The 22,969-nt window shown below is 44.2% G+C and overlaps 1 protein-coding gene across 3 annotated transcripts in view; it reads right to left on the bottom strand.

The window, feature by feature from the left end:
* The window catches only part of pcbp4 (poly(rC) binding protein 4), an 80,843-nt gene extending 58,205 nt beyond the window's left edge, over positions 1 to 22,638 (bottom strand). Inside the window, exon 1 of one of the 3 annotated variants that reach the window (XM_028003832.1) lies at positions 22,480 to 22,638. The gene's annotated coding sequence lies outside the window, so the exon portion shown is untranslated. The remainder of the gene's footprint in view (positions 1 to 22,479) is intronic. The other 2 variants (XM_028003834.1, XM_028003835.1) reach the window with 2 other exon arrangements.
* Positions 22,639 to 22,969: the final 331 nt, after the last annotated feature.

Below are 22,969 nucleotides of genomic sequence, written 5' to 3' on the forward strand. Positions count from 1 at the left end.
AGCAGTAGAGCGCCGCTTTTCAAGCAAAACACATCGACCTTGAGGGCCCGAAGGATGAAAAATCCATGCTGTCGAGTCAATAAGTTTGTCCCAAATGAGCAAACAGACGAAGCAGAGCGAACCCGAGGCGTTGCATCATGTCTTTTTACACTTTCATCACTCTGAATCCTAAATGTACAGAAACAAATTCAGCCAGGAGGAAAAATATCTGAGACGGCCGTCGTTCTGTGGCTCAAACACGACAAACACATGAACTCTGATGTAACCCTGCGGCCCGGCTCCGCCCTGCTGCGACCCGGCCCGGCTCCAACCCCGCTGCGGCCCGGCCCGGCTCCAACCCCGCTGCGGCCCGGCCCGGCCCCGCAGAGGCCCGGCCCGGCTCCGCCCTGCAGCGACCCGGCCCGGCTCTGCCCCGAACATCTCTCTCTTCATAAACATTAATATGTAAATAAAAGCATGTCTTCTCTAACATGAACTGCGTCGGGACGCTGCAACTTCCTCTCCTTCATTAAGGTCTGCATTTAATGTTCTGTTGCTGCGGCTTCATAAAGACATTTATGACATAATTTATTGAACTGGTTAATAAAATCATGAACTGGATTCAGAAACGCAGATCATGTCTTCACCTCCAGCTTCGCCGCGCTGCCAGGCGGAGCTTCAGAAAACACAAAGACATTTTCATGCAGATTTGCTGCTTCGTTCTTTTCTCTGAAGTTATTTCTGAATCGTGTCTGATGGTTCAGACGTTTCTGCTCAGCTTTCACATCTAAACGGTAAAACTCAGATTAAAATACAGAAACAAAGAGAGCAGCTACAGTATGGAGAGAATAATGAAATCTTTCTAATGTAACTATTGATATGAGAGTCAGACTTTAAACAACACAGAGAATCAACTTCAACAAAAAAATCTGAAGAAATCAGATGATAAATTATGTAGTGGAATCAGCCGGATTTATTTTAGCATTAAGCTACATATAGTTGGTAAAAATTAATTGAAAAATCTTCACAGTAACTGCTCCCATTAAGGTTTTTTAAGTGCATTTTTGAAGTATCGTTTTAGAAAAGTTGGTGGAAGTGACAAAATACAGAATAACTTCCTCAAACTCAGAAAAAAAAGGAGAAGTAAAAACATTTATCAAAGTTCTAGTATACTTTTCACAGTTGTGGTTTCTCCATTAAATAAGAAATACAATTAAAATCACACGTGAATAAGTTCGTTCACACGATAAATTATTAAAAAGCTCACTGTGCCATACTTCTGCCACTTCCTGTCGTCTTCTTCTTCGTGGTTTCCACCAGTGGAAACATCCGGTTTTTGATCATGTGACTCATGATGTGAAAAAGTTTCAGTTCTGCTAAATAAACTTCACCTCTTCTTAGTACCAAAACCTTTTATTAATAAACAGGAGTTCATTTCTCAATCGGTGTGTTTTTATTAAACCAATTTGTTTTTGAAATGCAAATCGTGCGATGAATGAAAACCGGAGGAGGAGCTGCTCCTCTCCTTCGCTCAGGTGTGATTTCAACCCATTTTCTAACCAGTCCTAAATGTTGACAAAAGCCCGTAGCAAGATGTGTCCACCTCAAAACTTTCCTGTTGGGTTTTAGTGTCTGTGTCCAGTTCTGGACCTTTCTGAGCAGAATGTGTCTTCCCAGTATTCCCAGTATCCCAACGTCCTGAAGCTTTAAATGCCTTTAAAACGGCGGCAGCTGAACAAAGGAGTCGCTGACTTTATGTAGAACCTGGATCTGACGATTCTAGCTGCACAGATCTTCTTCTATGCCAGAAACACCTGGTTTCAACTGGTTTTAAATGGTTTCAACTAGTTTTAACTGGGCTCAGCTGGTTTTTACTGATTTTAACTGGTTTTAACTGTTTTTTTACTGGTTTTTACTGGGTTCAGGCGATGTACGTATTTTCTGACCAGATCATGCCAGGCTCTGGTTTCAGCTCCTGCTGACTTTTATGGGTCATTTTGTTCAGCTTCCTTGGGTTGTTAATCTGCTTTTAATTTGATCTTAATAGCACAAAATGTCGGTATGTTCAATACTTATTTTCCCTGCATTATATAATTGTTCTAAAATGTAAAGATTAAAATCCTACAATAAAAATAAAACATCTTTAAAATAAATGTTGCATATTTCATTGGACCTGGCTTGTGTTCATTTTAAATCTTGCGCTGAAGCTGAATCCGTATCGATCCAAACCGTTTCCAGGTTCTGGACGTTCAGATGACGGGATCTGTGGCGGCGCCGCCTGCCAGCACCGGATCCTGAGGTCCGGAGTCGGTGCTGTTGTGATTCCAGGCTGCAGGCTGAATGACAGACATTCCCAAAATAGCTCAAGCCTTCTTAAATATTTCAGTGACTCAGATGGAAGCATGAGGAGGAAGAGGAGGACCTGAGAGGAAGAGGAGGACCTGGGAGGAAGAGGAGGACCTGGGAGGAAGAGGAAAACCTGAGAGGAAGAGGAGGACCTGGGAGGAAGAGGAGAACCTGGGAGGAAGAGGAGGACCTGGGAGGAAGAGGAGGACCTGGGAGGAAGAGGAGGACCTGGGAGGAAGAGGAGAACCTGGGAGGAAGAGGAGGACCTGGGAGGAAGAGGAGAACCTGGAAGGAAGAGGAGACCTGGGAGGAAGAGGAGGACCTGGGAGGAAGAGGAGAACCTGGGAGGAAGAGGAGAACCTGGGAGGAAGAGGAGGACCTGGGAGGAAGAGGAGTGAGCCCCACATAAAAACAGCAGACTGAGGCGTAGCTGCCAGGTCCGTCTCCTGGTCCGAATGTTCAGGGATTCCTCCATGAGCTCAGAACCACTTCCTGTTTTTAGGACAAATTTTCCCTTTGGACGCTCAAACGGCCCAAAGTCCTGAACTATTCATGTCGTCAGCCGCGGCGGCCGGGATCCGCTCGGGTTCTGGGACGGATTCACCGTCTGTTTAAACTCCGCCTGTAAATTCAGTTCTGAGCAGAAAGAAAAACCTGAAACCTTTTAGACCCGAATTCTCCTCATTTCATTATGATGCTGCTGCTGCTGGAGGAGATGAAATCATTTAAACTGGATTTAGTTTCATTTATTTAAGGATGAACTATGAGGCGTCGGTTTTAAACTTATGCTATCAAAAATGAACAGCAATAATTTTGGTTATTTCGGTTGGTGTAAAATCCACCAAAATGTAATAATTTCTCACTAAATATGTAGCTAAAGAGCTACATATTTAGCATGCTAACAAAATATTTAGCTAGCTTTGAGTTACTGTATATGTAGCTGTGTTTGAAACTGTGACATTTATAAATGAACACGGTGAAAATATGACTTTAAAAAATGAGCTTCCATTTTTTCTCTCTTATGAGTTTTAATAACCCAAATTATTGCTGCTGTTCATTTTTGACTGCGTAGCTTAAACGGCGCCTCCTAATAACCGCTCCTCTTTCTTCCTTCGCTGTAATTGTTTCTGAATAAACGAAGCCAGAGAGCAGAAGCAGCTTCACAACATCTTGTTCTAATAATAGAAGGACAAGTTTAGGAAGAGTCAAAGACGCAGCCAGACGCTGAGAGCAGGTCTGATGGAGAAGAAGAATAAAAACTCGATGCAGCGCTCTGATTGGCTGCCAGAGAGACGATGATCAGCAGATAAATCTGCTTTAATAGACCTGAACCCGAGAGGAAAGAATCTGAACCTGAACAGAGAAACAAGGAGCAGTGAGGAGACACCGCCATCTCTACTGCTTCATTATGACATCACCCCCCCCCCCCCCCCACACACACACACACACACTCTGAGGCTCTGGAGTGGTTCCAGCAGGGCTCGGTCAGCTCATATCGATCCGTTCCAGGAAGTGCATCCTGCGGTCAGACTGTCGGTCAGCTCTTTACGGCCGCCTCTAATGCTCTTCCTTCCATTCACTCCTCTTCTGATCACTTCTTCGTCCTCAGTGTTCAACTCACATTCAAGTTAATCTGGACTCCAAACATTAGAAAGCACCAGAGAGGAGAAAAGTTCATTTAATGGATCAGTTGTTGAAAGCTGAGCTGTGTGGTCCAGGACGGCTCTGCTTGGTTTGATGCTGAAGCAGCTGTAAGTCGGCATCTGAGCTGCTGAGTTTAAGATCCAGAATCTTCACATCAAATCAGCTGAAGCCTCAGAGTTCAACTGAAGCTGACCGGAACCATTAAGTTCAGGGTTCAATTCCAGTTTAAACTTTGACCTTTACAGGCTGTGAACTGAAGGGGTTTTTTCCTTTTTATTGGAAAACACACAAAATTAGTTCAGGGGCCACAAATGGCCCCCGGGCCGCACTTTGGAACCCCCTTAGACACACTGTCAGCTCTTGCAGATGACTTGAGTCTGCCGGGATGTTGATGAAGATCAAATCAGATTTTCGAATTCGGAGTGGGTCCGAATGGGTCGGATGGGCCTTGGCAACGGGCGACGGATGACCGGTGTCCCATCAGGACCGGCTGGCCTCCATGATTCTCTGAAAACTGGAAGATGATGGAAGGATGAAGGATTCTGTTAATTATGAACTAAAAGTCCCAGTTTCTCCCCTGAAGACTCGCTGATGGTGAGAACCAACCGTCACGCAGGCAGGAGGCAGCCTGGGGTCAAAGGGCAGTATTACACGTTTTCCAGGGACATAAAGCCATTTTGTAGCTCTATGTAGCATAGTTAAATAATAATGTTACCTACATGTTATAAAAATGCTATACATCAAATTTGACTTAACACTTACTTCCTGATGCAGCGCCTTAAAATTAAAACTCTGTCTCTTTAAAAACTCCTGCTCTTCCTGAAGCTCCGCCTACAGGAAGTTGTCCCAACATGGCTCCTCTGTTCACCCTTTATCGTTTTTACTACAGAAGTAGCTCCTAAAATGAGCTCAGCAGCTGTTTGCTAACTGCTGCTGGCTAGTCTGAAGGAGCTGAGTGGGGGAGGAGCGGAGCCAGGTCCACTCTGGCGTTTTGCACAGCTGAATGGTTGCCATGGAGATTACGGTTTTTCTCAATCAAAGCAACACTCCAAGTTTCTTTCTGATGTTTGGATACCTGATGGAAATCTGAAAACAATCAAATCAAATCCGATTTGACATCAAACTCCCTCTTTAAATGAAAATCAACATGTCAGAGGACGAAGCTGGAATTGAACCGACAATCTTTGACTTGAAAGGCAACCAGTGAGCTACAGCCGGAAACCATTTAAATCTGGACGTCTCCCATAAGCACTCCCAGTATGATTTACTGGTGCTAAAAGGATCGATGAAGGATTCATCTGGAGAAAACAAGCCCAGGCTGGAGAAGACGGTCTGTCCGTCCATCCATCCATCCATCCGTCCATCCATCCGTCCATCCCCAGCTCCCATTAGCCCCGCCCCCTGTCCTCCAGGCTGTGCATTAGGTGATTAAACGGCGGCGGAGGCGAAGCGCCACCTGTCCGTGCGCCAGCTCCCCTTAAGCTACTCCTCTCCCATCCTTTCATCTTCCTCAGTGGTTTTTCTTTCCCATCTCCTGAGTTGGTTCTTCTTCTTCAGAGGGAATGAATTTCCAAAGCCTGCTCATCAGGATTCTCCGTCACTGCGACTCCTTCCCTCCTCCTGCTTTCCAGCTTTCTGTTTATCTCCGTTTCAGTGATTGTCATTTTCACACACACTTTTACCTCCTTCCACCTTGCTGCTCCACTTTATCAGTTTTCATCCCTCATTTGCGGCGTCTCTCTTGCACCATCTTCTCCGCCGGCTGGCTTTGCGTTTACCTCTCCAGAGCTTTTAGCTCATTTTGGGCTGCATCTCATCAGCCTCCGGTCCGGTTTTATGTCTGTCTGCTGCTTTCTGCCAATGGAAATATTCCTCATCTTTATCACACAAGGCCGAACGTTGTTGGCTCCGTGTTAAATAAATTTATGGCGGAGGATCATATCATCACACAAACACATCAGCTGAAGGTGGAAACTCGTCTTCAAGGCATTTTCTGTTATCCAGGCGGGAAAATCTGTTGGTTGGTTTCTGAACTCGGCTGGTTTGAAGGGTGAGGTTCAGCCAGCGATGATCTTCATCAGAAGATCTTCATCTCCACCAGCCTGTGGCTCTGCTCTGCTCTAATCATCAATATGAACAGAAACGTGTGATCAGTAAACGGCCAGCAGCAGAACCTTCTCAGCTTAGTTGATCTATTATAAATATGTTTATGTTGATGAAAAACACTTTCTGAACCTTTACGGCGAGTTCATGAGCAGGTTAGAAAACTTCAGAATAAACTGATCTTGGTTCTGTGATTAATAACCAGAATCTGTTATTTTTGGAAAGTGAGTTAGCCTAAAAGCGAAGCTATTCAAACCTAAAATAGCATCTCAGTGCTACACATGTAGCGGCTAACGCTAATGTCAGTGTCCACATTTCTAAAGAATTTCTTTAAAGAATAAACAGTCTGATGACTTAATAACCTGAAGAACAGATTAAAAACAATAAATATCTGTTGTTGAGCTCATACGTCTCTTTATTCTGATATTTAGCAGCAGAAATGATTTTTGAATTGAAAATGTTCCTCAGTTTGTTGATAACTGACCACTAGTCTAAACAAACGATGGATTTAAAGGAGTTAAGTTCTTTGTCACATTTACATTAATCTATATAAAGGAACCACAGCAGCACAAACTGCTCAGTCACAACATGGCTGACACCAGAACAGCAGCGCCTCCTGCTGGACCGGAGTGTAAAACGACTCCAGAATCTGAACACGAAACCGGATCAGACCTGAACAAACATCCGACCTGCTGCCGTTTACTGAAGGTCTGAAACTCATTTCATTAAATAAACCAGTGATTTGTTTCTTGGCTCCATTATAGAAAACAGACCAACTCCTGTGATGATGGAGTTTTTATTTCTTTGTTGCTGGTTCATAAAGCGGGAGCCGGACGGCTGATGGAGGGAGAGACGTGACTGAACTGCAGAGACGGCGACACAAAGATCGGCCTTGTGGCGCCAGACGCAGCTGAGCCGTGAACCGCCGCACAGAAACAACCTGTGTGTCTGAACACGGACAGTACAGCTGTTCAGCACCACACCGGGACCACAAAACAACCTCAGCTGACCTCTGACCTCTGATAACCTCGTCTCTGAACCCAGTTTGGTCTGATTATTAAAATAGTTGAAAGTTTAGTTTCTGTTTGATGCTCCATCTGCAGCGGTCAGACCAGAAATCCTCCATCTTTAATTTGCATCACTATGGAGAAACGTAACAAGATTTCACTGAACAAATGTGATCACTGTATGAATTTATGGTAATATTTGAATTAGGGATGAAATGATTAATCGTGATGAACTGTGTTACGACCCGTCTAGGGGTGGCCAGATCATAACATGAAAGGTCCCTCCTCGTCCCATCCCAAACAGCCAACACATACAAAGTTAAACATTTTACAATGATGTTTATTAAAAAATATATGTTTGATTTAAATATAACAAAAATGGAGCATATAACTTCAGAATGAGCTAGTGCCAAAACAACAAACAAAAGGAACTATCTAAATAATAATCAACTTACCTAACCGAAAAATAAATAAACCAAATGACAAAAACTTACCTCCCTAACTAAAAAAACAGGAAAGAACTAAGGCAACATAAATGGCAGCTCACTCCTACAAACTCCAAACCAAGAAGTTGAACAAACAAAACAAACAGTGTGGCCGGTTGAGATGAGCAGAGGAGAGATCTTCCAGGAAGTCCACGTCAGCCGCTTTTATACTCCTCACATCCGGGAAGCCACCAATCGGACGTCCCCCGTCGTCCTCCAGGCACCAATCAAAAACAAGTACCTGCACACTCATTTACATAATAACATTTAACGACTCCAGTCGTAACACCCCCAATCACAAGAATTAAACACACCCCTAAGTGTTTAATTCAAATGAGTTAAAAACTTCTAGATAAAGCATCAGCTAATACATTATCCTTACCCTTTTTATAGTTAATCTGCAAGTTAAAATCTTGCAGCAGCAGAGACCAGCGCATCAGTCGGTGGTTGGAATTTCGCATTTGGGAGACGAAGACCAGCGGATTATGATCGGTGAACACTTGGACAGGTCGTGCACTAGAACCAATATAAACTTCGAAGTTCTGTAACGCAAGTAACAGAGCAAGAGCTTCCTTTTCGATTGTGCTGTAATGAAACTGATGTTTATTAAACTTTTTCGAAAAGTAGCAGACAGGATGTTCTATGCCTCGCTCATCGTCCTGCAGAAGCACAGCTCCAGCACCACACAAACTTGCATCAACTTCAAGTTTAAAAGGACGCTCAAAATTTGGCGCAGCCAGCACCGGTGCACTGCACAACAATGCTTTAGCGGACTCAAACGCGACCTGACAAGAGGAAGACCAAATAAAAGGTTTCAAAGGACTAACAAGTTCAGTCAATGAACTAACCACATCTGAAAAATTTTTACAAAACCCGCGATAAAAACCACACATTCCCAAAAAGCGACGCAAGTCTTTTTTTTGTCTGTGGGATAGGAAAATCAATTATTGCTTGCACTTTAGCAGCAATAGGACGTACTTGTCCTTGACCAACTTGCTTTCCTAGATAAGTGATTGTGGCTTTTCCAAACTCACATTTCGAGAGATTCAATGTGAGAGAGGCATCACAAAAACGACTGAACACTTCCGAAAGAGTTTCCAGATGTTCTGTCCAAGTGGCAGAATAAATAACTACATCATCCAAATATACTTCACAACTTTTCACTCCCAATAATACCTTTTGCATTAAACGTTGGAATGTAGCGGGTGCGTTACGCAACCCGAAAGGCATAACGGTATATTGGAGGAAATGATCAGGAGTTACAAAAGCAGAAATTTCGGAAGCTCTTGGTGTTAACGGAACTTGCCAGTAACCCTTTAACAGGTCCAACTTTGTGACAAATTTAGCGGAGCCAACACGATCAATGCAATCTTCCATTCTAGGAAGTGGAAAAGAATCGGATTTGGTGACAGCATTAACCTTCCTGTAATCTGTACAAAACCGAAATGTATTATCTGGCTTTGGGACTAGGAGGCAGGGCGAACTCCACGCGCTGTTACTGGGTACTGCTAAACCATGTTCAATCAAGTAAGCCACTTCCTGTTGCATCAAAACACGCTTTGTTGGATTTATTCTGTAAGCATGTTGTTTAATTGGCTTCTCAACCTCCACATCAATATCATGGAACAGCACGGATGTTTGGTGCGGATGATCTGAGAAAAGTAATAAATTAGCTTCAATCAGGTCAGTAATATCTTTTCGGGCAGGCTGTGACAAATGAGATAGAAAAGATTCCAAATTTCCCATCACTTCAGAGTTCCGCAAACGGGTCACAGGCATGCAACCGCTGTTCTCCCTCAAATCGTCATCTGCCAGATGATATGGTGGGGGTGAAGAGCAAACAGAAACAGGAGTAACAAAACAGGTGTTATCTACAATGCCTTCCCTGGAAACGTAACGTTTGAGCATGTTAATATGACAAATCCTCGTTTTTCGTTTTCGATCCGGAGTCTTAATCACATAGTTTGTTTCATTTATTTTTTTCTCCACCTCATACGGTCCTGAAAATTGTGCATGAAGACTCGATCCACTCAAGGGAAGTAGTACTAAAACCTTTTCACCTGGAGTGAAATTTCTACTCACAGTTTTTTTATCATAACGAGCTTTCATTTTATTCTGAGCCTTAGCCAGATTTTCTTGGGCCAGCTGACATGCATGAAAAAGACGCTCTCTAAAACTACTAACATAATCCAACACATTATGTTCAGTTTGACGCGACTCTGACAACCATTTCTCTTTAACGAGTTGGAGCGGACCACGAACAGTGTGTCCAAATACCAAATCTGCCGGACTGAATCCAAGGGATTCCTGAATGGTTTCTCTAACTGCAAATAGCAGAAGTGGAAGACCCTCATCCCAACTTTTATCAGATTCAAGGCAGTATTTGCGCAACATAATTTTCAAGGTTTGATGAAACCTCTCCAGCGCACCCTGTGACTCTGGATGATAAGGGCTGGAGGTTTGATGTTTAATTTTCAGTTCATTCAAAACTTGAGCTAAGACCTTTGACATAAAATTTGTCCCTTGATCCGTTTGAACAACCATAGGTAAACCAAAAGTCGAAAAAAAGTTTATGAGGACTTTCACAATGTTCTTCGCCTTTAACGTGCGTAATGGAATAGCTTCCGGAAAACGAGTGGCAGCACACATCAGAGTTAAGATGTATTGATAACCCGACTTGGTTTTTGGCAAAGGGCCCACACAGTCCAATAAAACTCGTTGAAATGGTTCGCCGAGCGCTGGAATGGGATGAAGAGGCGCTGGTGGAATTGGTTTATTTGGCTTTCCCACTAATTGACATATGTGACATGACCTACAATAATTCACCACGTCAGACTTTAACCCAGGCCAGAAGAAATTACGTAACACACGGTGATAAGTTTTTTTTAACACCGAGATGTCCAGCCAAGCTGGCATCATGTGCGAGGCTCAGAATCTGAGGTCTGTAATCTTTTGGCACAACCACCTGGTTTATTCTATGTAGATCACCTGAATCTTGGGACCAGGACCTCATCAAAACACCGTTTTCAACAAAATAGGTCACTTGAGTTTTAAATCCATTCTTATCTGCAACAGAAAAGCAAGAACTCAGTGACGGGTCATTCTGCTGCGCTTTGACCAACATCTCCTTATTAATGTTCAAACTCAAAGTTTTATCTGCAGGAATAAGTTCAGAGACGTCACATTTTAACATTTTTACAGAGTCATTTGAATCAAAGCCATTTTCATCAAGTGTAGCCATAAAAGACCCAGACAAATCTACAATTTCACCCATTTTACGAGCTTGCGCGCGTGTAATTGCGCACGCAGGAAACACATCCAAAGTGGCAGCTGATTCATCAGCAAGGGTAAACGAAATTGGGTCATCAACAACTTCTGGTGGAGGAAACACTTTTCCGCCAGCCAGATCATTACCAAGAATGAGGGAAACTCCTTCAATAGGTAATTGCGGACGCACGGCTACTTTAACGCGTCCCGAAACTAATGGTGAACACAAGTGCACCATGTGCAAAGGGGCTTTGGTTACGCTCATTTTTATTCCCCACACGAGAATATCTGAACCACAAGATGTTTGACTAGATAAAGGCAGCAGAGATTCTAACAAAAAAGAGTGATAAGCACCTGTATCTCTAAGGATTGTGATCGGGACTTGATCTTTGTCCTCACCCGTCAAAGAAACAAAACCCTGCGAAATAAATGGCAAAAACTGCGGATCAACATCAACTTTAGGTTTTTGTTGAATATCACCGCGTACATTCGGCTGGGAAACTGACTTTATAAATCCCACACCCGCAGGAGTTTTTATACTTTTAGCTTCTTTTTTCTTCAAGACTGGGCACGCAGCAATTAAATGTCCAGGTGCGTGGCAATAAAAGCAATCACGGTTGTTTGATTTTGAAGCAACAGATGGCACATTTCGACTTACTGACCTTGAAAATGCATTTTTCCGTTCAAAAAAAAATTTCCTGAAACGAATTCTGTGAAGAAAACACATTTTTATGAGTCAAAATAAATTCGTCAGCCAACAGCGCTGCGTTCATCAATGATGACGCTTTCTGTTCATTTAAATAAGTCACAATCCGTTCAGGCAGACACTTTTTAAACTCTTCTAACAAAATTAAGGATTTTAGATCACCAATAGTTTTAACTTTACACGAATGACACCACTTATCAAACAAAACGTTCTTCTCTCGTGCGAACTCAACAAATGTCTGATTAGCAGTTTTATTAAGATTTCTGAATTTCTGACGATATGCCTCAGGGACAAGTTCATAAGCTTGCAACACGGTTTTCTTAAGAGTGTCATAATCTAGACTCTGCTCAATAGACAAACTTGAACACACTTCTTGGGCTTTTCCAACAAGCTTACACTGTAGTAAAAGGGACCAGAATTCCTTCGGCCAGCTCAAAGCAGCGGCTATGCGCTCAAATGCGCCAAAATAAGAGTCGACCTCAGACTCACGAAATGGCGGAACCAATGTGATGTGCTTACTAATGTCAAAAGAAACAGAAATAGAAGAATCTGTGCTTGGTGGTTTTGGTGAAACTGCAGGAGCACTGTTTTGGAGCTCAAGAGCTCTGATTCGAAGATGCATGGCTTTCACTTCGAGCTCCTTGTTGCGGTTCTCCACCTCCCTTATATGGAGTGCGAGACGCAGATTCTCAGACGACATACCTTCAAGAGGTTTAGAATCTTGGTTGATCTCCAAGACTGCAGCAGGCACATCAGCCAGTGCTGCGTCAACACCCGCTCCAAATGCGGCGTCTCCAGCTTCCTTCACTGCAGTCACTTGCAACACACCTTTCTCCACCAGTTGTTCACACAGCGTTTCCTTCAGTTCCGATTTTCGATCACTGCAAGACACCTCAACATCATAATGGTCAGCCACAATAATTAGGTCCGCTTTTCTACATTTTTCTAATTTTACCCAAGAAGGTGAACTCACAAAATCAGCAAGGGAAAATCCCTTCTCCATAATTCCCCCGTGCACAAAATAAAACTGCCAATCAGAACAACGAACACTTACCAACAAAACGAGAGAAGACGAAACGAGACCCAAATTCAAAATTGGGAGGGGTTTGAACGGACGAGCCCCCAATTCATGTTACGACCCGTCTAGGGGTGGCCAGATCATAACATGAAAGGTCCCTCCTCGTCCCATCCCAAACAGCCAACACATACAAAGTTAAACATTTTACAATGATGTTTATTAAAAAATATATGTTTGATTTAAATATAACAAAAATGGAGCATATAACTTCAGAATGAGCTAGTGCCAAAACAACAAACAAAAGGAACTATCTAAATAATAATCAACTTACCTAACCGAAAAATAAATAAACCAAATGACAAAAACTTACCTCCCTAACTAAAAAAACAGGAAAGAACTAAGGCAACATAAATGGCAGCTCACTCCTACAAACTCCAAACCAAGAAGTTGAACAAACAAAACAAACAGTGTGGCCGGTTGAGATGAGCAGAGGAGAGATCTTCCAGGAAGTCCACGTCAGCCGCTTTTATACTCCTCACATCCGGGAAGCCACCAATCGGACGTCCCCCGTCGTCCTCCAGGCACCAATCAAAAACAAGTACCTGCACACTCATTTACATAATAACATTTAACGACTCCAGTCGTAACAACTGATTATTGAAATAATTGTCAGCTAATTTAGTAATTGATTAACCATTAACTCTGTCATTAGCTGAAAGCATCAGGAAAATAAAAACATTTAATTTGAAAATCCTTCTTTATCTGTTAATCTGCTGCAACCAGAACTCCTCTGGTGCAGGTTTAGCTTCACCTGGTTCAGCTTCTGGAACAAAATAATCTATTAAGCATCAATTACTAATTAATAAATCCATAAATAATCTCTACACTGTTGTGATGTTCAGCCGACATGTTTGAGTTTTTCACCTGTTTCAGCTGCAGATTCATCCGTTGCTACAAATGACCAAACGTTCACTAAAGGATCGCTGTGTTTGCATTTCAGGTAATAAAATGTTTGTTTTCTTATTAAAAAATGTATTAAATTGTTTATTTGAATCTTATAATGTATTTATAATTTTTCATAACAATAAAACTCTGCAGAATGTGGCAGTTTGTTTATCTGATGAACTGACAGAATAATTATTTACTAAAATAATCGTTTCTCCTGATTTGGATGAATGTCTGTTAGCATAAAAAGTTTCTGGTGGGTTCTGCTAAGCCGGGTCGTCATGGCAGCCTGATGGACCTGGCTTCCTGGTTCTGGCTGATCTGTGAGGAAGATGGTTGTTGCTGGTTTCCAGTAGTAAACCAGTAATCTGCTCTGACTTTAATCAGAGCCTTATTAAAGGTTCTGCTGTGACCCCACTGAGGTCATGAGGTGGGTCCCTGTGACCCCACTGAGGTCATGAGGTGGGTCCCTGTGACCCCACTGAGGTCATGAGGTGGGTCCCTGTGACCCATCTGAGGTACGTCTGTGAACCTCCTCGGGTTCGAGACCCCCATGTTGAAGACCTGTTTATAAAAATCTGAGTTATTTAGTTTAATTCAGCTGATTATTGCATAACAAAGGCAATATTTCCAGTTTCAGATTTAGTCTAAACATGCATTTAGTTTCTGCTGAGGAACAGAATCAGATCCAGATTAAGATCAGATAAAAACCGACAGATTTATTAATGATGGTTCCCGTTATGGGTCCAAATGAAACCGACTCATCTCGTTATATTGTAGCTTAAAGCCCAGGCAGCCTGCTCTGATATTTACCATCTGCACACAGGAATATTAACACTGAAAGATACTTTATAAGGCAGAAACACAAACTTATGGATTCATAGCAGAACCAAAACTCTGAGATCAGAAACACACGGCTGGACGTTCCTTTAATTACCCAGAAACACGTGATGAAGGTTTCTAATCTCTGCTCTGTGGAGGATCGCTGTGTCACAAACAAACACACACACACACACACACACACACACACCGGCCTCACCCAGACTCCGGAGATTGAAGCGGGCCTGATAGATGGAATCAGCGGAGCTTCGGTGTCAAGCATAGGTCAGATACATCAAACACACACTCACTGCAATAAATGCAGAGGCACGTCCAGACACACACACACACACACACACACACACACACACACACACACACACACTGTGAGGTGTGACTGAAGACGTCCTCCTGGACGTTGGGTAAATAAAAAGCTGAGCGCTCGGCGGCAGCAGCTTCACGCCAACGGATCACGACTCGTTTTATATTTCAGGGAAACGGAAACGTCTGAGAAACCAGATGTGATGGAAATCATGTCTGCTGGTTCTGGCCTGAAGATATGAAATCATAAAGATGGACGTCATGAGAACAGCAGAAGGTCTTCAACATGAGGGTCCTGGGCTGCAAGCAGCACACTAAAACATCCCAAAGGAGACGTTGGTTCTTTAAAAATGATTCCTGCAGCAGGTAAAATGGCTTCCTGGGTCGTAAAGGTCGTCGACTTCTGGTCTGAGTTACCTTAACGCATCGACATCCTGGAACCTTAAACTCCTTCCTGATTCGAATCAAAATCAATTATTTAATGATTCAATCAATAGGTGATAGTCATGATTGACTCCAGTCTGTTTTCCATAGCAGAACAGAGACATTAAAGTGTCTCCTTCATATTGATTAAGTTTGAAATATTAATCTGTTATTAGATGGCTTCCTTTTCATCCATTCATCCAACATCAGAGCCTGAGACCTGAAGGCATTTCAAGGTTTCATCTCTTCACTGAAACACATTTCCAGTTTGGGACGAGTTCAGAGATTAAAGTAAAAAATGATTTATTCAGCGTCTCTTTGAACCGGATCGCCCTGCAGATCACCGGTTCTACAGGAACCAGGATGGGAGTGACGGTCGGAAAACTGGGATCTGATGGTCCGACTGGTCCGGGTTAAAGAGCAGCAGTTTGATCCAGAATAAACGTTCTGGTTCCGACCCGCCCCGTCTTCCTCCTGCTGACGGTCACAGAATCACAGGAACCTTCAGACGGAGATTTATCTCTTATTTAGAGAATAAAACCAAGCTGCCTTTTCTGGTTTTCAGGGAGCAGCGATCGCTCTGACTCACTGGCAGCCGGCCAGGGTCAATGTTCAGTTTGACCCCCACTGCCCTTTGACCCCCGCTGCTCTCACACTCTGTAGAACCAGAACCAGAACCTGTGTGGTTCTGGCTCAGATAACAGATCTGCTCCAGTGATGCGTCAGGAAGAGGTTCGTCCTCAGATCGTCTCCTGAAGGATCATGTTTGAACTCTGAGTCCTGATACCCCCTGAGACCATCACCCCCCTCCTCCCCCCATCACTGATTAACCTCTGACCTTCATCTGACGCTCCGTCAGGATCATCTGTCACTGAGCTTCCTGTTCTTTTCCTCCTCCAAACATCACTCCTTCTTCTTCCAAGCCTTTTCTCTGTTCCCGTCTCTCTCCCTCCTCCCCCCCACCCCCCCTCTCGCCCCCCACCCCCCACCCCGCTGCCCGCCCCCCTCCCCCTCTCTCTCGCCCCCCCCACCCCCCAGCCTCTGGAGACCTGAAGTGCATTAGGATAAAAGGCTCTCCGCCTCTTCAGGTCTTCCTCCAGGCTCTGCAGCAGAGTCACAACAGCGCTTCACAAATATGACAGAAATGTGGGATTTCATGCAGAGAGCTGGCAGGATGCGTTACAGCTACAGACAGAAACTGTTCACAGGGTTCTGCTGGGGCTCGGTTCTGGAGAATATTTGTCCCAGAGAACCTGTGGGAGTTTTCCTGCAGCTTCCAGTTTTTATTTATCGGTGATGAAAATGAGTTTTCAGAAGACGAACGTCCAAAGACTGAAGAGCTGTGCTGACCCGGACCGGGCCGGACTGGAGGCTCAGAAAATGATTTCAATAATTTCACATATTTCTAAGAACAATGAGCCGATTGATTTCAGTGAACAGAACCTCAGACGTCCAGCAGAGACAGGAAAAACTCCTGCAGCTTCATGCGTGTTTTTAAATCCACAGTCTGAAACTTGCAACATTAAACATTTTTTAAAATATTTATTAACCACTTTTATCCTGAAATATGTCAGAATATCTCAGGTGATCAATTGGAGAGGAAAAAATGCTAAAAATGAATAGAACATTAATAAAAATGCTCTTTAGTTCCTCATCATATTATAACAAAAACCTAAAACTTTATGTAACGGTCAGATTTTTACTCAAGTCAGTGGAAAATATTAAATAAGTTATTAATATACTGAAGCTGTATGAAATGAGGTTTATTCTGGAATAACAGAGGAGACGACAGAAAACAAACCCAATTATCACATTTCTGAATTTAATTAAAACTGACCTGGTTTTATGCAGGAAAGATAAAAACCTAAAGCGGACGTCTCTGCTGTGGAACCAGACCTTCCTCTGGTTGCCTGGAGACGGCGAAACGTTCAGCAGCTTCGGATCAGAACCGGGTCAGACCTGAAGGTCAGGAAGACCATGTCCAGCTTCCCGTTAGGAAGGGGTCAGAGGTCAAACCGTTCAACTCTTCTTCTGCTGCCACTGCTCCCTGTCGTTCTGAACAGCATCACCTGCTGTTTACCAGAGGAACTGCAGTGATTGTAGCAGGAAAACTCAGTTAGTCGAAGCTTCATTCAGTGTTGATGGTGACAGAAAGTCAGTTTACAACAAAAGGCCAATCGACCATTTTAAAGACAAAAACCCACAACAGGCAGCAGATCGACAACTGGACCGGGACCAGAACAGAACCGACTGGACGGCTAACAGCGTCCTGCAGCTGGACAGGCGAGGCGCCGCAGAAAACCCGTTTTATTATTGTTAAAATTCCATGTTTTCCATTTTAACCATATTTATTAACCCACAAACAAACAACTGGTCAAATCAGTAATCAATATTTACTGTTATTCTGTTTCTGTAACGGACTGCTGTGGTTCAGCAGAACAGGAAATGGTTTTGGTTAAAAAGGACTGAACGTGGTACGGTTAGCGAAACAGAGCTGAGAAACCAGTGGATGACAGACTGGTTACTATGGCGACTAGAGGAGGAGACGCACCCATGGAGGTAGAGGAAATGGATGGATATTAATAATGGCAGCTTTAATAATCGTTACTCTTACAATATGTGAGATATGAATGAGAGCCGATGGAATCGGATAAACAGATTATAAATCTGAAGGTTTCCATGTCATCAGAATCTAGAACCATCGATTCTGTTTGAATTTCAGCTCAATTTATTCTGGTATTAACTTATTTCATTATAAGGTCAAACAGATATTACTGGGTTTTGGTTCTGTCTGGGTCAGAGTGGTCTATGCTGCATGATGTCAGGAGATGTTAAACTGTGACGCATCAGAGACGCGTGAAAAACGCCTCATCATCAGAAAACATGATTCAAACGAAGCGTCTGGCCTGCAGCTGCTTCTGAATAGCCGGAGCGTTTTCAGCGTCTGGACCAGCGCCTCTGATTGGTCAGATCATTTACACACAAACAACCAGCAGCTCACTAAAGAAAAGGCAGATTAGAAATAATTTTCCACCATTATTTTGGCGCCCCACTAGCGCGGCGCCCGATGCGTCTCATATATTACGTACTCACTTTTTGTGCTGCTGCAATAGGTGAATATTAGGAAACACATAAACACACCTCTGCTAAACCTCCATCTGGTGAGGAGAAGTTGAGGCAGGAAGCTGAACTCAGCGCTCTGACTGAAACAGTGATCCTCCCCCCTGCAGGGGGCAGCATCATTTCCTTCCAGAAACTGATTCCCTACATTTATGAACTTTTACTAATCTAGAATAAATCAGAAGATTATGCAGCGATTCCCCAGAGCAGCAGAACAAACCGGCCTCTTCGACTGGAAATGTTTTGATCAATCAGAGCTTGTTAAATCTGTTCTCTTATAAGGCACCCCCCCCCCGCACACACACGCACACACACACACACACACACCCCACACACACATACCTCTCCTGGAGAGCAGCTCGCCTCCCTGACATTTTCCTCCCTCACATCCGACTGATTTGAATACCCAAAGCAGCCGCGCTGATTTGTTTAGGCATCCGAGGAGTCACGTCTGCGCCCCGGGCCGGCGCCGCTGCGCATGCGTGGCGCTGATCGCTATCTGGGCTCTTTGATGCACACATGCATGCATTCAGTATCTGTGATTGGTTCCACTCCGAGGCGAGTTAAATCATCTTCCAGCGATTAGACTCAGACTCACAGCAGCTCAACTTCCGGCCTGATGAGGAGGAACAGCATGCAGATCTACAGATCTAGATCTGTTAGGTATAGATCTAAGTCAGGTTCCATCACAGACCCCAGTGCAGGACCCCTCCCCCCCACCCTTCATCTGCTCTATAAATAGAACATACTAAGAAATACTAAAAGTGACCCCTGAGCCCCCAACACACATAAACACGCATGAAGCATCCAGAACCGGACCGGATTAAACCCGAGCCTTAAACAGCATCTGTGTGTGTGGGGGTGGGTGTGGGGGTGGGTGTGTGTGTGTGTGTGTCTGGTTGATATGCAGTCTGTGATGTTGGCTGCTGTGACTGAGTTCATGCTTGGTTCTGAGATCTGTGCTTCATCTCAGGAGTGCTGACGAGATTGAGAAAGAAAACAGAGAAAGTGGTGATGAATATCAAACAGCTTCTCCGACTTCCTCAGAATACTGACTGGAACTTTCCAACCAACCAAACATCACCAACAAATCACATTTTATTCACACCTCTCAAATAAATGATGCCGCCTGGCAGCAGGAAGGTTGTGGGTTTGAATCCCAGCCTGGGCTCTTTCTGCAGCTGTTGGTTTTCTCTGGGTACTCCAGCTTAAGTAGCATCTCTGTTCCTTAGATACAAGTGTGTGTGTGTGTTTATGTGTTTTCACGTCACACACACTCAATCCGTCTGCTTGTAGCTCAGCTCTGTATCTGAAGCTTGGTGAAGTTTATGTAAATAAGCCACACCACCAGCCAATCACAGACAGCTCTTTTCCATCCAATCAGATGAATTTTTCATCCTTACTTGAAGGTAAACAACCAGCCAATCAGAACGTTGCATCCAGCGGCAGCCATTGCGACACAAACAAGGGGAAACTTCATGTCATAAATACTTATTTATCATTTTCCATTTTAGGCAATACTTTTATTTAACTAAAATATGACAAACATTACGTTGGCTGATTACTTACAGTGGAAGCAACTGAAGTGCAAAAAATTATTTGCTTTATTGCATTTTATTATTTTTGCCTTTTTGAAGACTCAGTTTATGTTTACAGACTGTCAATAATGTCTTCCAATAACACAAATCATATTTTAAAAAGTCCAGCTCTCCTCCTCCCTCTGGGTTCAGCTGGTTTTCAGCACTTTTCATTTCATTTTTCCAACCAAACTATCAGAACCAGTGAAACTCAGAACAGCTGGAGATGAAATAACAGAAGCTGGAATATTTTCTTTAAAGCTGAGGATAAAAACCCAGGCAGTGAAAACTGAAACACGCTGAAGGAACGTTTCTGCTGATCTCCGTCACACACGGCCGGTTCTTCGGCGGGGCGGATCCGACATCTCCGTCAGCTGGTTCTGGACCATCTGGACCGACGGGAAACATCCGGCTGATCAGCAGACGGACACGGAGAACCGACTCGGGAAGGATTCCTGCACCGAACGACGGAGAGCGAGCCAGGAACGCCACAGACCGACAACCGGACCGGGACCAGTAATGACAGGGACCAGAACAGACCGGGACCAGTACAGACCGGGACCAGTACAGACTGGGACCAGTACAGACCGGGACCAGTACAGACCGACAACCGGACCGGGACCAGTTCAGACCGGGACCAGTACAGACCGGGACCAGTACAGACTGGGACCAGTACAGACCGGGACCAGTACAGACTGACAACCGGACCGGGACCAGTTCAGACCGGGACCAGTACAGACTGACAACCGGACCGGGACCAGTTCAGACCGGGACCAGTTCAGACCGACAACCGGACCGAGACCAGTACAGACCGGGACCAGTTCAGACCGGGACCAGTACAGACCGACAACCGGACCGAGACCAGTACAGACTGGGACCAGTTCAGACTGGGTCCAGTACAGACCGACAACTGGACAGGGACTGGGACTCCAGTACAGACTGGGTCCATTAAAGACAGGGACCAGTACAGACTGGGACCAGAACAGACTGGGACCAGTACAGACCGGGTCCGGGTCGGTACAGAACCAGCATGAGGCTCTGGGCTGAATGGTTTCAGAAACATGAACAGAGTGAATTTCTATTATTCCTGTTTCTCACAGGAACATGATGACTCAGAGTTCAGTCAAAGCCCAGGTCAGAGGTCAGAGGTCAGAGCATGAAGCTCAGAGACAGAAACTAGTGACAAACTGATCCACTGTTTTCATTTCTGATATCTGAGGCTTAGAATCAGCCGGTACCGATCCGATACAGACAGACAGCAGCACCGACTTTAAACAGACATAAATTCATTTATTTTATAACTGAACCAGAACGGCTGACTGGAACCACCAACAGCTTCACCAGTTTGGAGTAAAACAATGAAAAACAAGCAATAAAGAAACAGAACCTGATGAAAACAAACATGTAAAACCTGAGAAGGAGCAACAGCCAGGCTGGCGCAGAGCTGGAGGCTCCCTGCCTGCTTCAGCAGTTCAGACACCAAATACACAAAGTCTTAGCTGCTACAGAGCATCAACAACCTTCCTTATTCCTGCTCATCCAATCAGCACCAAGGAAAATAATGCTCCTCCTCGATTGGCTGCTTTATAAATGTTAGCCAATAGAGTGCCACGATGCACCGAGAAAATATTTTAGCTTTTTAAGCCAAATTTCCTTTAAATTATTTTTGTAAAACAGATAAATCTTCAATTTGGAGTCACGTTCTAGAGAAATAAGTAAGCTCTAATATTGATGATGTTATAAACATTGGTTATCACCAATTTTAATATCAAATGTTGATATTAGCCCTCTTATTTTTCTAAAAATATTTTCATATCCCAAATTTATTTGATTAAAAAGCCAAGTTTGGGTGCAGGACACCCTAAATATTATATCCTACCAAATATTGGCTGTTATTTTTCACACTCAGATACCAAGACGACTGAGATTCAACGTCAGAAAACGTATCGAATCCAAACAGAATCATTAAATGGAGAGGAGATTGTTCCTGTTTTTATTCAGATAAAACGACAACAGAGCAGATTGTTCAGAAACTTTTATGCAAAAAACATTTGGATTCAGACTTTGTTGTGGATTTGAATGTAAAACATTTTGTTTTGGGTCAAATATTCATCATCAGCAGATCTATGACGTAGATTATGAAGAGAGAAAAAGAAAATATCATCAGCTGCTGTTTTCCCCACACAGAGAAACAAACTCAATCGAAATTTCACTCGCTGCTCCTGGGGGCAACAATCTGAGGTAAAAGGAGATTAATCCTAATTATTGCTGAGAATATCGGCTGTTTCCTGACCCCCCGCAGGGAGACATTCTCTAACATCTCAGTAGTTTCCATCAGAGCTGAGGATGAAGAGGGTGATGAGGATGATAGCCCTCAGGTGAGGGACCCTCTGATCCAAACCTCCACTGCAGGGGGAGGGGGGTGAACATCTGGGGGCCACATGCCACCCAGGGGGGTAACTGGGGCTTAATGTGCGCCCCTGGTTCCAGCCCCCCCACCCCGGCGGCTCAGCAGGAGCTAAGAAGTTTAACTCCTCAGAACCAGCAGAACCAGCAGAACTCCTTTCCCCCGGGCGCACATGGCTCAGCGGCCAGGGGCGCACACAGACAGGACGCGGACACGCCGGAGGAACCGGGAAGAACCGGAGGAACCAGGAAGAACCGGAGGAACCGGGAAGAACCGGGAAGAACCGGAGGAACCGGGAGCAGCTGCGCTTACCGTGCAGAGAAGCCGCGATGCTGCGGGAATCATAGATCCGCCCCGAGAGTCCGCATGTCCGCCGGAGAGCAGAGGAAGAGGAAGAGGAGGAAGAGGCTGCTGCTGCTGCTGAGGAATAATCCGACTGTCAGTGACAATAACCCGGAGAGGAGGAGGAGGAAGAGGAAGAGGGGAGGGGGCGGGGGGCGCCACCTCAGCCAATTAGAAACAGAGGGACTGATTGTTGCAGGAAATCAGACCGTCAGTGTTTCAGCTGGATGAGTCTGAGCTTCAGGGAGGAGAAGCCATTTCACACGAAAACCCTCAGAAATACCAGAAATAATATTAAAATAATTAAAACATAACTCAAACTGCCCCCCCCCCCCGCCCCCCCCCTCCCCGGTTTCCTCCTCTCTGTTAAATATGCAGACCTGAGATTACAGGAGCAGCTGGCGCCATCTAGCGGCAGACATCATGAAACACAACAACAATCAATAACTGCATAATTTCA

The sequence above is a fragment of the Xiphophorus couchianus genome, chromosome 20 (genome assembly GCF_001444195.1).
Source record: "Xiphophorus couchianus chromosome 20, X_couchianus-1.0, whole genome shotgun sequence".
Classification (NCBI taxonomy): domain Eukaryota; kingdom Metazoa; phylum Chordata; class Actinopteri; order Cyprinodontiformes; family Poeciliidae; genus Xiphophorus; species Xiphophorus couchianus.